We start from the raw sequence: 15553 nt of genomic DNA on the forward strand, positions 1-15553 counted from the left end.
CCTTAATACTCTACTGTCTCTGTCTCTAGTGATAGAAGACCTCCTTATCAAATTTGAGAGCCAGTGTTCAAACTCTAGTACTGCTAAAAAAAATAATAATAATAGCAGAAAGATGGCTGCTGAAAGACCCATGATCTGCTCACAGAAAATATAAACAGGCATTATAACGGCCTGTGTTGCCTTTTTTTACGTGGTTAGTTTTTTTTTGTGGGGGGGGGGGTTGGTTTGGACACAAGGTCTCACTATAGAGTAGCCTGGCCTCTAACTCTCCAGCTTATAGCTTCCGTCTCAGGTGTAAGACCCAGACTAGCACACTTAGCTAATGTTGTCTTTTGCTGTTTTATTTTGTTTTGTTTTTGCTCCAGGTTGTATAATTCGGGGTCATTGACTTTCTTTACCTCAGTAATTCACAGGCATGCCTTTAAAAACAAACAAACAAAAACCTTCCTGTCCTTTGACAAATTTAAATGAAAACACAGTAGAATTCTCAAAAGAGATTGAGTTCCATGTGTGTCAAGACAAATGAATAGAAAAATATTCTGCAGACATATGCTCTGGCTTTATGAAAAAGAAGGTGAATTAAGGTCGGGGGTGTGGAGAGTGGTAAAGCGCTTGCCTAGCAAGGGCAAGGATATGAGTTCAAATTATAGTACCACCAGCACCACACACAAAAAGCTTAAATAACATGAGGCTTTTACTTTGCACTCTTTTGTGACTTAATATAGGGCTGTAAGGTTGCGTTCCCCTTCTTATTTCAGAGCAGTTTCTGTTCTGAGGAAATTAGAGTTGATTTATTATCTATGTCTGTCCCATGACTTTATACTATCAGGAAACAAGGGTGATAGTTTCCCTGATTGCCAGGGCAGACATGAAGCCCTTCCAAATATGTCTGCACTAAAAACACTTGCTTCCCACAGACCAAAAATAGATAGTTGACTGATGTATGAACTCTGCTCATGTAGTTTTTTTCCCCTTGTTTCCGCTTCCACATTTAATCCGCATTGCTCACCCCCCTCCTCCAAAGATTGGGGTAACACCACCGAAATGGTTGTAGTTCCAAGTACAGAAAGGGCTAGAGTATGGCTCAGTGAACACCAAAAGTAAAACACAAAACAAGCCAGGTGCAGGTGACGCATACCTGTAATCCTAGCTACTCAGGAGGCTGAGATCTGAGGATTGTGGTTCAAAGCCAGCCTGGACAGGATAGTCAGTGAGACTCTTACCTCTAATTAACCACCAGAAAATCAGAAGTGGAGCTGTGGCTCAAGTGATAGAACACTAGCCTTGAGCAAAAAGAAGTTCAGGGATAGAAGCCAGGCTCTGAGTTTAAGCCCCAGAACCAACACACACACACACACACACACACACACACACACACACACACACACACAATTCACTCATCTAATTCTCTTCCTATACCCTGAAGTAATACTACAGTTACACTGAGGGAGAGAGAGAAAATGTGCAGAGCCTTTCACCACCTGAGTGCTAGGATTACTGGTGTGCTCTACCACACTGGGCTCAGATGACCACCTCTTAATCCCTGCTAGGAAACCATGGAAAGGTAGAGTATGGTTTCACAAGCCATGCTGGACTCTCAAATGAAATAGCTTACATATTTCCATTCGTCCCCACTCACTCTTATGGCCTGTTCTTCCCTACCACCGTGTCACTGTGAAGACTGAGATGATTTCTCTCTCTCATAAATCAAATGCAGCTGACCAGGGCAAACATTCCGGAAAGTTCCCCAGGAGACACTGTAGGCAGCTGGAAGGACTGAGCCAGGCAGCTGGGCGTTCCCAGTGGACGCTGATAAAGTGCTGTGCACAGTGGAATCCAGGAGGGCAGAGGGTGTGTATGACCGAAATAGCTTTCCCAGCAGGTAAAATATTTTCAAGGCCGGGGAGTCGAGTATTGATCAGCAGTGTGTGTACACCATCAGGAAATGAAGATGGGCTGCTGGGAACAAATCCCAGCACGTGGGGGCAGGGGAGTTGACTTCCTCTCTGCACCCAGAAGCTCCAGGATTGGCCCATCTCACACTGGCTCTCCTTCCTGTCCTCCAGTCTCAGAATAAAGAAATGGAGCTGCTGGGTGCCCACAGTTCATGCCTGTAGTCCTAGCTACCCAGGAGGTTGAGATCTGAGGATGACAGTTCAAAGCCAGTCCAGGCTCCAATTAACCACAAGAAAATCAGAAGTGGGGGCTGAGAAGGTGGCTCAGTGGTAGAGTGCTTGCCTTGCATGCAAGAGGCTCTGGGTTCGATTCCTCAGCATCACACAAGCAGAAAAAGCTGGAAGGTGCTGTGGCTCAAGTGGTAGAGCGCTAGCCATGAGCTGAAGAGCTGAGGGACAGCGCCCGGGCCCAGAATTCAGGCCCACAACCAACAACAATAACAACAAAAGATAAAGAAAACCAGAAGTGGGTCTGTGATAGGGTACTAGCTTTGAGTTCAAAAGTTTGGGGATAGCTCCCAGGCCCTGAGTTCAAGCCCCACAACTGACAAAAAATGAAATAAAATAAAAAAGGCTTGTAAAATGAGTCTCAAACACCCCCCCCCCCAAGGATCCAGACTTTACCTCTTTTGAATCACTGCCCCCCAGATTCACTGGACATACAACCCACCTAGTGTGCAGAACTTTGAATCTGGTAGCCGGTATAGTTGTAGTAATAAGAAGGTACAGTTAGTGCTTTGGCCAGCCACAGGGAAATGGGAGTCTCTGCACTGAGAAATTCTTCAAAAGACAAGATTCTCCATGGAAAGGACCAGAGCAAGCCCCTTTCTCCTGACACAAAGGCTGCCACCAACAAGGCCACTTCCGGCTGCCCTTGATGACAGTAGGTCCAGGAGACAGCCACAGTAGTGGTGGGCATGAGTGAGAGGGCTCTGCTGGAAGCAGATTTCTGACCATTGAAAGGAAAATGCCAGAGTGAGTCCCCAAAAAAGGGGGGGTGCACATAACAATGCAAGGAGGGATCTAGAGCTCCCTAGCTCGCAGCCAGGGAGGGAAGCATTTTCTTGTGTGGTCTCTTGTAGTCCAGTGGGACCGGCTCTAAAGGGGGCATTTAGAATGCTATTACAACTGCGTTAACAAAAACAATTTCAAATTTTTAATCTAAGGAGAGATGAAGTACATTTCATTACAATCCCTTCCCTTCAATGCCTGGTAAGTAATTCAGGCCACAGAGTTCTAAGAACGCTCGAAGGCTCTTATGCACAAGGCCAGTCTCTGTGTCCCAGGGAAGCTGGTGAATTAGGAAGTCTCTCTTCAGCATGCACACCACCAGCACCAGCACCACACACGGCCCCCAGCCCAGGTCCGGTCCTTACCTCCGCCACCCCAGCTTTCAGTTCATACTTGTTCTGGTCTCTGGGTCTCCAGGAGGCGGCCTTCCCAAGGAGCGTTTCCACCCAGGCCATTCCCTGAGTCCTCTTCCTTCCTGGGCGGCTCCAGAGTCTTCAGACTAAAGTCCACAGTCCTGGGACTCCTCCTCAGGACACCTCTGTCCCTGTGTCCTGTGCCCTTAGACCAGCCACAACCCACTGCTCCCCAGCCAAGCCTGGCCTGGCCCTCCCAGGATGCTGCCTCCCATTTGTAGATCCCAGATGTCCAATGCTGCCTCAAAAACCCTCCCTCCTGCCAGGGCTGGGGCTGAAGCTCAGGGTTACAGATTCTTAGCTCTCAGCTTGCTAAGTAGCTAGGATTACAGGTGTGAGACACCTGTGCCTGGCCTACATAGGTTTGTTGTTGTTGTTTTCTTTGTAGTTGCTGTTGTTTCTATATTTCTTGATTTCTTAGGACCCTCCATCTCATGTTTTTGATCAACATCTGCTTCTGGATGACAAAGCTCATCTTTTAACAAATAATGAGGGGGAAAAGGAGTGTGTGTGGGGGGACTCTGGCAATTGCCTATTTTCCCTGGGTTTCTGTTGCCCATTTGGAAAACCAGAGTTCCATCCAGTGAGCTGTGTAGCGCCTTCCAGATCTCCCTTCCAGCCTGCTGGGCCCTGGGCGACCACGTCCTAATCTCCCATTGCAATAACCCGACTTTTAGCACCACCTAGTGGTCATCTGCATGCACAGCAAGCAGGACCACTAGGAAGGGGGTGGCGGGCAAGGGAGGAAGAGCAGGGTGCTATTACACTGTGACACAGTCAACAAATTAGGCCAAATCTGCTAAGAGGAAGGGAAACCTGGGAGGGGGACAACTTTCGTCCAGGTGAAAGAATGACTGATTAACTTCTAACACCTGAATGGGACGTGATGAAGCCACCAAAGGACGCCTGGGCACTGAGGTTCTCTTCTTCTTTGATCAGCTTACTTTAATGAAACAATTTCCTTCGGAAGAAATGCACTTTTTAAATTCTAGCAGAGTTGCTAGTGAGTCACACTCCCTGCCCAGAAAACATACTTTCCAAGGAGCTATAACTTTGAACTGCAATGATTCAACTACTACAAATTAAGAACATTTCTGATAGATATTGCTATTTATCCCAATGCTTAAGTATAAGTTTTGGGACTTTTCTTTGAGACAAGGTTTCTCTACATGCCTGCCTCAAACTCTTGATCCTTAGCCTCCTCTGTGCTGGGATTATTGGCATGTGCTATCACACCCAACTCTGCATTATTCAAACAGCCAACTGAACAAATAAAATGAATTTAAGCCTAGACAATTTAATGAACATACATGAAAGCTTTGCATAATCTGTCCTCAGAGCCATGTTCTGACTTTTTATGGGCAAAACAGACATTGTGAAAGTAGGTACTTTATAGGCCCTTAAATAATAATAAGGGCACATAAATGGAAGCAAGACAAATCAGCCCTACATATAAAGAAACCCTAAAAAAAAAAAAAGAAACCCTAAAGTGAGATTTCATTGCATTACACAATTCCAAACAGTAACCTATATCTATATATTACATTCCAAACAGTAACCTATATCTATATATTACATTCTAAATCTGTTGTTATTCATCTCTCTCATTGGCTTCTGCTAGCTTCTCATTCAGTATTACTGTACATGTAATAATGCATAACCTGGGAACATATACTATCACAAATAGTATGGTATTTTCCAAACCCAAATAAAGCCAATTGAACTGACAAGGATGTGAATATTTAGCAACAGGGGGGAAAAGCCACCTACAGATGACTTCCTACTTGGCCCATGTGTGAGCAACTTAAACCTGCTTGAAAGAGCAAGAAACAGAGGGCTGGAGATGCGGCTTGGTGGAAGAACATTTACCTACATCATAAGGCCTTGGGTTTGATGCCCAAAGTAAAACAAGAAGGAACTGCCAGCAGGGAAAATGAGTCAGCATGCTTATGGTTGAGGCTGGAATCCTGTGAGTAGCTCTGGGCCCCTGTGTGTCAGATACCAGTCAGACATCAAAGAACACATGTGTATAGGTGACAGAAGCAGGCCTCTGCGTGAGTTTTATATTTTACCTGTCTTTCAACATATGCCCTGACCCATGAGCTTACAGCTAGGCCTCTTTTGTGGCTCATATACACATAAAGACAATATGTCCCATTTGGATTGGCTTGGTTTTAGTTGACAAATGCAAAAAGAGTTTCAGTCAGGTGTGAGTGGCTCATGCCACTCAGGAGGCTGAGATCTGAGAATCAAGGTTAAAAGCCAGCCCGGGCAGGAAAGTCTGAGACTCTTCTCTTCAATTAACCACCAGGGAATTGGAAGTGGTAGATTGCTAGCCTTGAATAGAAAAGCTCAGAGACAGTATCCAGGCCTCCTGTGCACCACTGCACCAGTCTGAAAACCAAACTTTAAATAAAGAAGCAATGAAAATTCTCCCAATGCTTAAGATCGATGCCCCAAGCATATTGTCTGACAAGAAAGACACCTGCAAATGAATCCCACTTCCTTCAGAACACATCAAGTTCAGGTGAAAATGACCTTTCTATATTCACCGCCATTGAAATGTAAATGTTGTTGTATATTTCCCTTAATGCCTGGGTCCCTCAATTCCATTAGGAAATTCTGTCTGCCCACAGATGGCCCCTTATCGCCTTTTTGCTCTTTAATAAGTATGCTTTGTCTCAAAGTCCAGCTTTTCCTAAGAGTTTGTTTTCCTGCAATGACACTGCACAATCCTGCCTCTCCTTACAGCCTGCTAGATGTGAGCGGAGCTTGATGAATGAGCCTGCCACAGCCTTGAGCTGATATCATCCAACAAAGGCTCAGCAGGGAAAATGGCCCTTCTTATCCTGGCCGTCCCAGCCCTTTTGTCTGATAAGCTGTATGAACCTTCCAGACGTACCTAGCATTCCTTTGGGGGTTTTGTTTATAACAAAGGGATGCCTTATTGTTAACAAATTGAATCGGTCATTGAAATTATTTAATTCACTAGAAAGAATTTCTTTGGTTCAAATAATGAGCTTCCTATGATGGGCGGGTGGGTTTCCTTTGCCATTTTTCACTCCTGACAGCCCTACTGCAAACCCAGCCATTGAAATCAATGTATAGATCTGTCTCCACACACTACTTTTTTTTTTCCCCCTCTAGATTCTGCCTGGAGAAAAAGGCTTTCAATAATAGAGTCATTTTGAATGGAGAAAAGTCACTGAGTGAGAGTATTTATTTTGTTTTAATGAGTCAAACAGGATTGGGATATAGCTCAGTGGTAGAGTACCTGCCTAGCATGCTGGGAGGCCCTGCATTTGATCCCTAGCATCACAATAACACATGCGCGCGCCATACACACACACACACACACACACACACACACACACACACACACACAGCCCTGTCTTACACACACACACACACACACACACACACACACACACACAGCCCTGTCTTACAAACTAAACAAACCCCACTTCTGTGCCTGGGAGCATAGGTACAAAATAGAAGTCTCCGTCTATTGGATACATGTACATACCATTTCCAGAACCATAAAAACCTCCAATGGTATAAAAAAAAACAATAAGAAAGGCCAGGCATTGGTGGCTCACGTCTATAATCCTAGCTATTTAGGGGGCTGAGATCTGAGGATGGTGGTTTGAAGCCAGCCTAGGCAGCAAAATCCATGAGACTATTATCTCTAACTACCAGAAAACCAGAAGTAGTGCTGTGGCTCAAAGAGGTAGAGCTCTAGCCTTGAGCAAAAAAACTCAGGGACAGCACCCAGGCTCTGAGTTCAAGTCTCACAACTGACTCACCTATTCGAGCCACAGGACTGTTAGAGACCTCATCCAGAAACATTCCAGTGACCAGAACTGCAGATAAACAGAATGCGATATTTGACAGTTCCCTGAGGGTACCACACACACACACACACACACACACACACACACACACACACACATACGCCACACTACCAGGGCCACTGAAGGGGGACAAATGGACTTAAGCAAGCGCTCAGCAGAAGTGGCCACCAAAAAGCTATTATCCGAACTAGTGATGCTTCAGGAAGACACTTGCAGAAGAGAATTGGAGGACACTGCGAGGTACAGACCAAGCAAGCTCACCAGTAAAGCAAAGGAACGGTGGAGAGCTGGCATACACCGCAGGCACAGCGCGGGCACAGCTGGGAATGGTACAGTGACATCTCTAGCACTGCGCGTATTTATGGGGAAAAAGCAAGTTGGGGTTTTGCCCAAATTTACCTCAGGATGAGCACTCCCCTGTGTTCTGACATCTGGTACATTCTGTCATTCTTGTAGTTGTAGAAATTGGGCCTAGAAAGTTCAAGGTTGACCTACTGACTAACCTTGGGTCACTTTGACAGATTTTTGAGTGTTTCTTTAAACAAAGGATGGAGTTCTGCCAGACCTTGAAGACAGACGTCCATCCTTGAAGTAAGTATTTTCCTTTGCAAATCTTTTTGTAGCCACCCCATCCCCCACCGGAAAATGTCTTTAAAACATCCTTGCTCATTTCCCAGTGCACAGGGATTATTTGCCTTGTAAGCAGGCAGGGTCAGAAGGAGAGAGAGGCTGTTTCTTACATTTTTACTGAGTGTTGCAGGTTGGGGGCAGGGGAGACATGAATTAGACTTAAAGCAAAGCAAATAGTGCCTGAGTGCTTTTAACCAAGTTGCTCATGAATATAGCTTTGTCTCTAAAATCCTGGCTCTTGTTTCCCATCCTCCTGTTCTCTGATCACCTACCTCAAAAATGACAGCTTGTTGCCAGGTACCTGTAGTTCATGCCTGTATCACCAGCTACTCAGGTGGCTGAGATCCTCATCCCTGGAAGGAAAGTGCATGAGACTCTTATTTCCAAAAAGCCAGAAGTGGAGGTATGCCAGCCTTGAGCAAAAAAGCTGAGACAGCACCCAAGCCCTGAATTCAAGTCCTAGTACGTGTACACACACACACACACACACACACACACACACACACACACAGAGATGGCAATGAAATTAATCATTGAAGCACATAGGATCCACAGCTGATCGACTTCTTCCTCTCGCTATACTGGCCTAAAAAAATTGTCTCATATGATTCTATAGTGACTCATGCTAGGAATTCTGCAAATATCCAACACAACAAGGAAAACCAACTCAGAATCCTCCAGCGCCCAGAGCTTTGGGTGTTGTTGACTGTGCCAGGCTGAGTGTCATCACTGGCTGACGTGAGAGTCCTACGTCTTCCCATCAGCAATATCGAGCAGATATTTTTAGGGCTCCACTCATTAGACTTGGGCGGGTGCCCTGTGATCTCCTTCTAAGCAAGGCTGAGAGATCCTGTGACTCAACAGTATTTGCCTCTGTTTCATCCATTGTTTGGAGCCATGACTCACATCTGGGACATCATTGCCCACCACTGTGGATTCTTCAGGTCTGAATCATATGAAGGGTCTCACCTCTTCCTCACCCCCACTCCCCAACCCCAGCCTTTCTTTTAAAATGTCTTCTCTATGGTCATCAAATAATTACTCCTGGGAGGAATCAGAAGAAAGGTCTGATCTCCACCTCTAGTTCTTTTCCTCCGTGCCTGGAGCCACACCCCAACTCCCCACACCCCAACTTCCCATGCTTCAACTTCTGTACCTTCAAGTAAGTGTTGATTGGGAAAGCAGGCAAAATCAGGGTACTGCCTGCCCTCCATTGAACTGAGGTCAATCTGATTTTTAAAACCGTAGACTTTATTTTAGAGTTCCAGCAAGTTCCACGGAAGTTGCCAGCCGTTTTCGGATCTGTCAGAAAACATTTTTCTTCTTCAAGAATCAACCCTTTCGATTTTAGACCTCAGGAAATGAGGAGAGAAGAAGGGGCTGACACCCGCTGCGGCCAGGCATCTCGTTAATTGCTTTCATCTGAAAGACAAACAAACCGCATGCAAAGTCTGGGGGTGGTGTGGGTGTGCAAATGGCTGCAGCTGGCCAAGGTGCAGGGAAGATTCCAGAGCTAGCTCGCTGGGCAGTTACATGACCAGACCTTAGGAGTCACCTGAGGCCTAGTTAGTCAGCACCCAGGAGACTTTACCCACCAAAGGGGTGGGGTGAGGTGTCAGACCCTTTCACTTTTTTGGCAGAGAAACATTTTTCCTGCTCCTTCCTCTATGGAGTGGCCGGCTATCGTGCTGGACATTCCCTGGCCAGCAGTAAGGCCTGTGGCATGGAGCACGCAGTGGGGAGGTATTTGTTCCTTGAAGGTTATTAACGGGCAATTGGTTACAGATTCAGAACAGCTCGTGTGTGTGCACTCAGAACTTTAATTTAGATAAACGTTAAGCACGGAACACTGACTGCAGACTGGGGAGGGATTTTCCTTCCTCCTCCACCAATCAGAACTGGCTCTGGAGAAGGTGTCTGTGGGAGGTGGGGGGTTGAGGCATCCAATCAAAAGCCTAGTCCTGTGGGTATAAGTGCCTCTGTGCCCAGGTTGATAACCCAGGTTGTATATATTTTTCTGCAGAGCAGGAGACACTGGTCTCTACCGGGATTAGACAAAATACACCCACCCCAATTTAAGTTTGTATTAGCCACATATAATTGTTTTAATTTTTTGTCAGTTGTAGGGCTTGAACTTGGGGCCTAGATGCTGCCCCTAGGCTTTTTTGCTCAAGGCTAGAGCTCTACCACTAGAGCCATAGCTCCACTTCCAGTTTTCTGGTGGTTAACTGGAGATAAGAGACTCATGAACTTTCCTGCCCAGGCTGGCTTCCAACCTGATCCTCAGATCTCAGCTTCCTGAGTAACTACGATTATAGGCATGAGCCACCAGTATCCACCCCATAACTTGTTTTTAGCATAGCATACCCCCTATGAGATTTTTAGTGAGACATATTTTTAAAAAATTCATTGTTTATCTGAAATTCAAACGAACTGGACATCCTGTGTTTGATTTTCTGAATCTGGCACCACCATGACCAGGGAAGACCCCTGCACATGCGCACAGCACATGCCCACAGAAAGACTGAAGTAGGAAGGGCCATCAGGCCAGCTTGCCCTTTGTTTCTGGGTTGATGGAAGGGATAACACCCAGGATCTGGCATCCAGCAAATCTTCACAGCATGCTCACAGCCATAGATTTTGGCTACATTATCAAACAACCTTTGAATGTTCTTACCGCAGTCTGGAGGGAATTGCTCCATCGCTTCTGTGTTACCTCTGAGAACCAGAAGATAAGCAGAACAATGTTTGGCCCCGAGATTTTTCATGGCACTCAGGATTGAACTCAGGACCTCATGCTTGCTAGGCAGGCGCTCAAACACTCGAGCCATACTCCCAGTCCTAGGAAAGGTATGTGACTCAGGATGGCCTAGAATTCACAATGCTCCTGCCTCAGCCTCTCAGTACTAGGATTACAGTTGTGTGCACCACCATGCACGCCTGCTTCCTTTGCCTGTCTTACGTTTGAAGTTTCTCATCTATAATGTAGTTCCCATTTCCTTCTTGACCACTTGGCAGAGCTGTGGACAGGACCAACCACATGTCCAGAGCCCAGTCACCTTTGTAATCGGCACTTACAGAGGGCAGGGTGGGTCTTCAGGATCACCATGGGCTTTTGCCGTGAGTCCCTCCTCCACTTGAGAGGGAGTGGGGAAAGCTGATGGGAAACACATCTGGGTGCTCAGCTTCCTGTCTCCTCCCCAGCCCTTCCTCCTTTCATTCTCAGAGTGCCCTCTTCCTGGTGTTTATATTTAGGAACCAAGACCTGTTTGTAAACAGGTTTGAAACCTAAACCAGGTACCTGTGCTAAACTGAAAGGACCCACCCAGAGTGGGTGGTCTGCAACTTGAGACTTAAATCATCCAGAAAAATCCCAATTTCCTCCTCCTGGTGACAACAGAAACCAAATCTGACCAACTGAAGCAGAAGGGGAGTGTATGCAAAGCGAACAACATGATTCAAATCATTCAAGGAAGGCTGAAGAGCAGCCTAGAAGGACAGGAACACAGGGCGGCAAGCAGGTGGTTCCTGTAGTTCCTGTGGTTCCTGTAGTTACTGTCCAGCCAGATGGGGGAGGAAGGGGTAGGGGGGATCGTGATACATCTGTTCCCGTTTTCTTTCTTCCCTTTTTTCCTTCTTTCCTTCCTTCCTTCTTTCTTTCCTTTCTTGTCCATTTATTATTGATATGAAACCCAGAGAGTGGCTTAAATAACAATAGAATAAAGCTCCTATAATAAGTAGTCTGGAGTCTTGGGGTTGGTTTGATAACACAAATGTGTCACGATCTGAATCTTTTTTATTTATTTATTTATTTCCTCTTTTTTTTTTTTTTTGAAAGGGGTAGAAAAAGATGGGGAGACTAGGATTGAACTCAGGGCTCAAAAATTGTTAAGCAAGCAGTCCACCATAAAAGTCACAACTCAGTCGTTTTGCGTTTATTTTTCAGATAAGGTCTCACACTTTTGCCCAGACTGGCCTTAGGCCAAGATCCTTCTATCTTGGCCTCGGAGTTGTTGCAATTACGGGTATGTACTATCACACTTGACCCTGTTTAGTGTTGCTTTGCTTTGCGTGGCTAGTGATCAAACCCAGGGGCCTTTTAATACTGAACAAATGCTCTGCTACTGAGCTCTGGGCCTAGCCTTAATATCTGGCTGTTCAGAAACCAGATGGCTGCCGCAGCTCTAAATATATTCTCAGGACACTGTCACAAGCAGAGGAAAGGACAGCAGTGATGGAGGTTGCCTTTATTAGGAAGGCTTCCTGTCATCCTTCCTTTGTAATTAATTGATTGAACTGACCCCAATGGCCAAGCCAACTACAGGGAAGACCAGGAAGGCAAGTATCAGACAAGAGAAGAGTGAACAGGAGTCAGTTTGGACCAGGGCTTCATCTTCATCTCCTGGGCTGGGCGTGTTGATGCCCGTCACCAATTCAGCGTTCTGTTAGCAAGGAGACAGAGGCAAGGGTCCTCAAGCTTCCACTTCCCAGTGAAGAGAGCCGAAGGGCCTGGCTGAGCTCACCCTGTCTGAGTCACCAGGCCTGACCCAAAGGCAATCTGCCAGAAGGATCCCTGGACTAGAGGGAGGGGTAGAAGTTGAGTGCAGAGAAGACATCTTGAAGCACCCACACACACACACACACACACACACACACACACACACTCAGTCTTTTTAGATCTGATGCTAACCCAACCCAACCAGGACAGGCTCTCTCATTGATGGGAGCTCAATACAAATAAAAATGTAAGGACCCTGGTTCAGGGATCATTAAGAATTTAAACTACAATGTCCTTCTGAGTACAGGGCCCTGGTGGCTTCCCAGATCCCATGCCCAGGATGCCTGTCCTGGGTCTGTCCCAGCACAGAGTGTCCCAGGCAAGTAGGCCTGTCATTATGCTGTCGGGTCTATGGTAGAGAAAGCTAGACAAGATAGAAAGCCAGGGAAGGGATGATCCCTTCCATTCTGAGTGTATGACCCTGGGCAGACGCCGACATCAGAGAAGTCATTGTTCCCAGGGAACATCCTGTCTATTCCAGGCAGAACCTGGCAGAACAAAGGGCATGCAAGCTGCCTTTGCTCACATACCAGTTCAGAATGTGGCAATAGCTGTCTGCCATTTGACCATTGAAGTCCTCCTATATGGTACCTTGTCATTCTCTCCAGCTTGCAGATGAGGGCTCCCAGGCACAGGCAGGTCCATGGTCCCTGACCAGACTGAGAGTGGAAGCCTGGAAGTATGAATCCAGAGCCCATGTGCACTAGTGCTCTGTGTCATGGAATGACCTGGAAGTTGTGGACAGTCAGCTTACAAACCAGACTTGAAGGGGGTGATGATCGGAGGGGCTTGGAGTCCTAGAGATCGTGGAGGTTTGCTGAGAACATCACTCAGTTGCAGGGGTACAGGATAGAGTCAAGGCCCAAGGATGTCTATGGGAGATGACCCCTGAGCTTTATCAAGGGGACAGGAGACTCAGTAGTTCTACAAAGGTATTATCACACATCACTCGTGTGTGTGTGTGTGTGTGTGTATGTGTGTGTGTGTTTGTGTGTGTGTGTGTGTGTGTGTGTGTGTGTGTGTGTGTGTGTGTGTGTGTACTGGAACCTCATGCTTTCTCTGAGCTTTTTCACTCAAGACTGGCTAGTGCTCTACCACTTAACCCACACTTCCACTTTCAGCTTTTTACTGGTTCATTGGAAATAAGTGTCTTGGGGATTTTTCTGCCCAGACTGGCTTCGAACCTCAGTCCTCAGATCTCAGCCTCTTGAGTAGCTAGGATTAGGCCCCTGTTCTTCCCCCACCCCCTTCAACTTTTTTTTTTTTCAAAATGAATCCACCAGCCCAGACTATTTGTCTAAATATTTTAATTAAAATGCATTGTAATAGGAAAGTCTGAGTATACATAAAGTGTTCATGATGACTAAGAAAACCTATTTAAATAGTCCCAGTACTGAACATTTTGAGAATAAAATTTTAAGCAGCTTCTTGGCTTAAAGTATCTACATAGTTTAAAAAAATATCTTGCTATTCATTTTCTAGAAAGACGTAGAAACACCGAGGCATTTTACTCAGCAGTGAGGCAGATATATCCATAAACATTCTGCTTTTACAGGAGACTTGCAAAATGTTGCAACTGTACCATTCACACCTCTGCAACCAATCAGTCCGAATCATTTGGAGAATAACTCGTCTCCAACTCAATTTATCTGAGACTCAGCTAATCTCGTTTCCAATGAATTTTTCCTTCCTGGACAATCCTTAAGAAATGTATGAATCTCTTACTTTATATAATAAGCACTAGATATTCCAGGACTGACATCTAAAAGATTAAGTACATTCATGTAAAAAAAAAAAAAAGACTCCTTATAAAATAGGATCTCACAGTGTAAAGGTGCTGTTGGAACATTTTGCCATCTACTGGAAGCTATGTTTATTTTATAGTAATATCTGAAATTCTTGCTAAAGTATTTCAGCAACTCTGTGCTCAGTCTTCGAAGAGATGATACAAATTTGTGAATGACAAATGCAGATGGTAAGGGTGAAAAGATTTCCCCCAACTCCAAGACTCCCCGCAGTTAGAAAGAGTAGCAAGTATTTGAAGTATAGAATGGGGTGGAATCCAGAGCTTCATGCATGCTTGGCAAGCACTCTACCCTCCAGGCCCTGGACAAGACTTTTTTTTTTTTTTTTTTTGTAGCAATAATATTGACAATGTAAGTTGGGAAACATTGCAGTTGAGTGGTTTTGATGTCACAATACATTCATACCAAGCAAATAGATTCCCACCATGAGTAAATGAGTGTACATTGCATGTACACACACGTATGTACGTATGCCAGCACTGAGAACTGAACAAACAGGCATGCCAGCCTCATTGTTGTTTTTTTCTGCTCAGGGCTGGTGCTCTACTACTTGCGCCGCATTCCACTTCTGCTTTTTGCTGGTTAATTGGAGATAAGATTTGTATGCTCTTGCTAGTTTTGATGTGATCCTCAGATTACAGGCACGAGCTATGAGCACCCAGCTTTTCTCTTTTCTGTTTGTGTTTTGTTTTTCTTTGCTGGTCCTGAGGCTTGAACTCGGGGCCTGGATACTGTCCCCAAGCCTCTTTTTGCTCAAGGCTAGCACTCTACCACTTGAGCCACAGTGCCACTTCTGGCTGTTTCTGAGTAGTTTATTGAAGATAAGAGTCTCATGGACTTTTCTGCCCAGAGTGGCTTTGAACTATGATCCTCAGATCTCAGCCTCGTGAGTAGCTAGGATTACAGGCGTGAGCCACCAGCTCCTGGATTTTTTTGTTTGTTTGTTTGTTTCTGTTTTTGACAAAAGTCTTGCTATATAGCCCAGGCTAGCTTCTAACTCATGGTCCTCCTGCCTCAGTTTCCTGAGTGCCGGGATTACAGGCATGCACTACTATCCCAAAGCTATAAGCATATCCTGTATCTACTGATGAGGAACAGATTCCAAAACAAAATTGGAAACAACAGTTTAGATTTCAGAAACAAAACAAAAGGAGCTGGATGTGGTCATGTGTGCCTGGAGCTGGATGTGGTCAAGTGTAGTCACAGCTACTCAGGGAGGCTGATCCAAGGAGCCCAGCCTGACACCGGCTGGGCTGCCTGGCCCTTCCGAAGGGACCATCCAGCAAGGGCATGCCCGCCCCATGTGCAGGCCAGGATGCCAGCACTC

The 15553-nt window shown here is 45.7% G+C and overlaps 1 protein-coding gene across 6 annotated transcripts in view; it reads right to left on the bottom strand.

Annotated features, from left to right (window-relative positions):
• Positions 1-3409, bottom strand: part of Kifc3 (kinesin family member C3) — a 73596-nt gene extending 70187 nt beyond the window's left edge. For 5 of the 6 annotated variants that reach the window (XM_069992405.1, XM_069992403.1, XM_069992404.1 and 2 more), the window contains exon 1: positions 3332-3409. The gene's annotated coding sequence lies outside the window, so the exon portion shown is untranslated. The remainder of the gene's footprint in view (positions 1-3331) is intronic. The other variant, XM_069992408.1, reaches the window with a different exon arrangement.
• Between the last annotated feature and the right edge of the window lie 12144 nt (positions 3410-15553).

The sequence above is a fragment of the Dipodomys merriami genome, unplaced genomic scaffold, assembly GCF_024711535.1.
Source record: "Dipodomys merriami isolate MVZ:Mamm:240054 unplaced genomic scaffold, mDipMer1.0.p SCAF_41, whole genome shotgun sequence".
NCBI lineage: Eukaryota > Metazoa > Chordata > Mammalia > Rodentia > Heteromyidae > Dipodomys > Dipodomys merriami.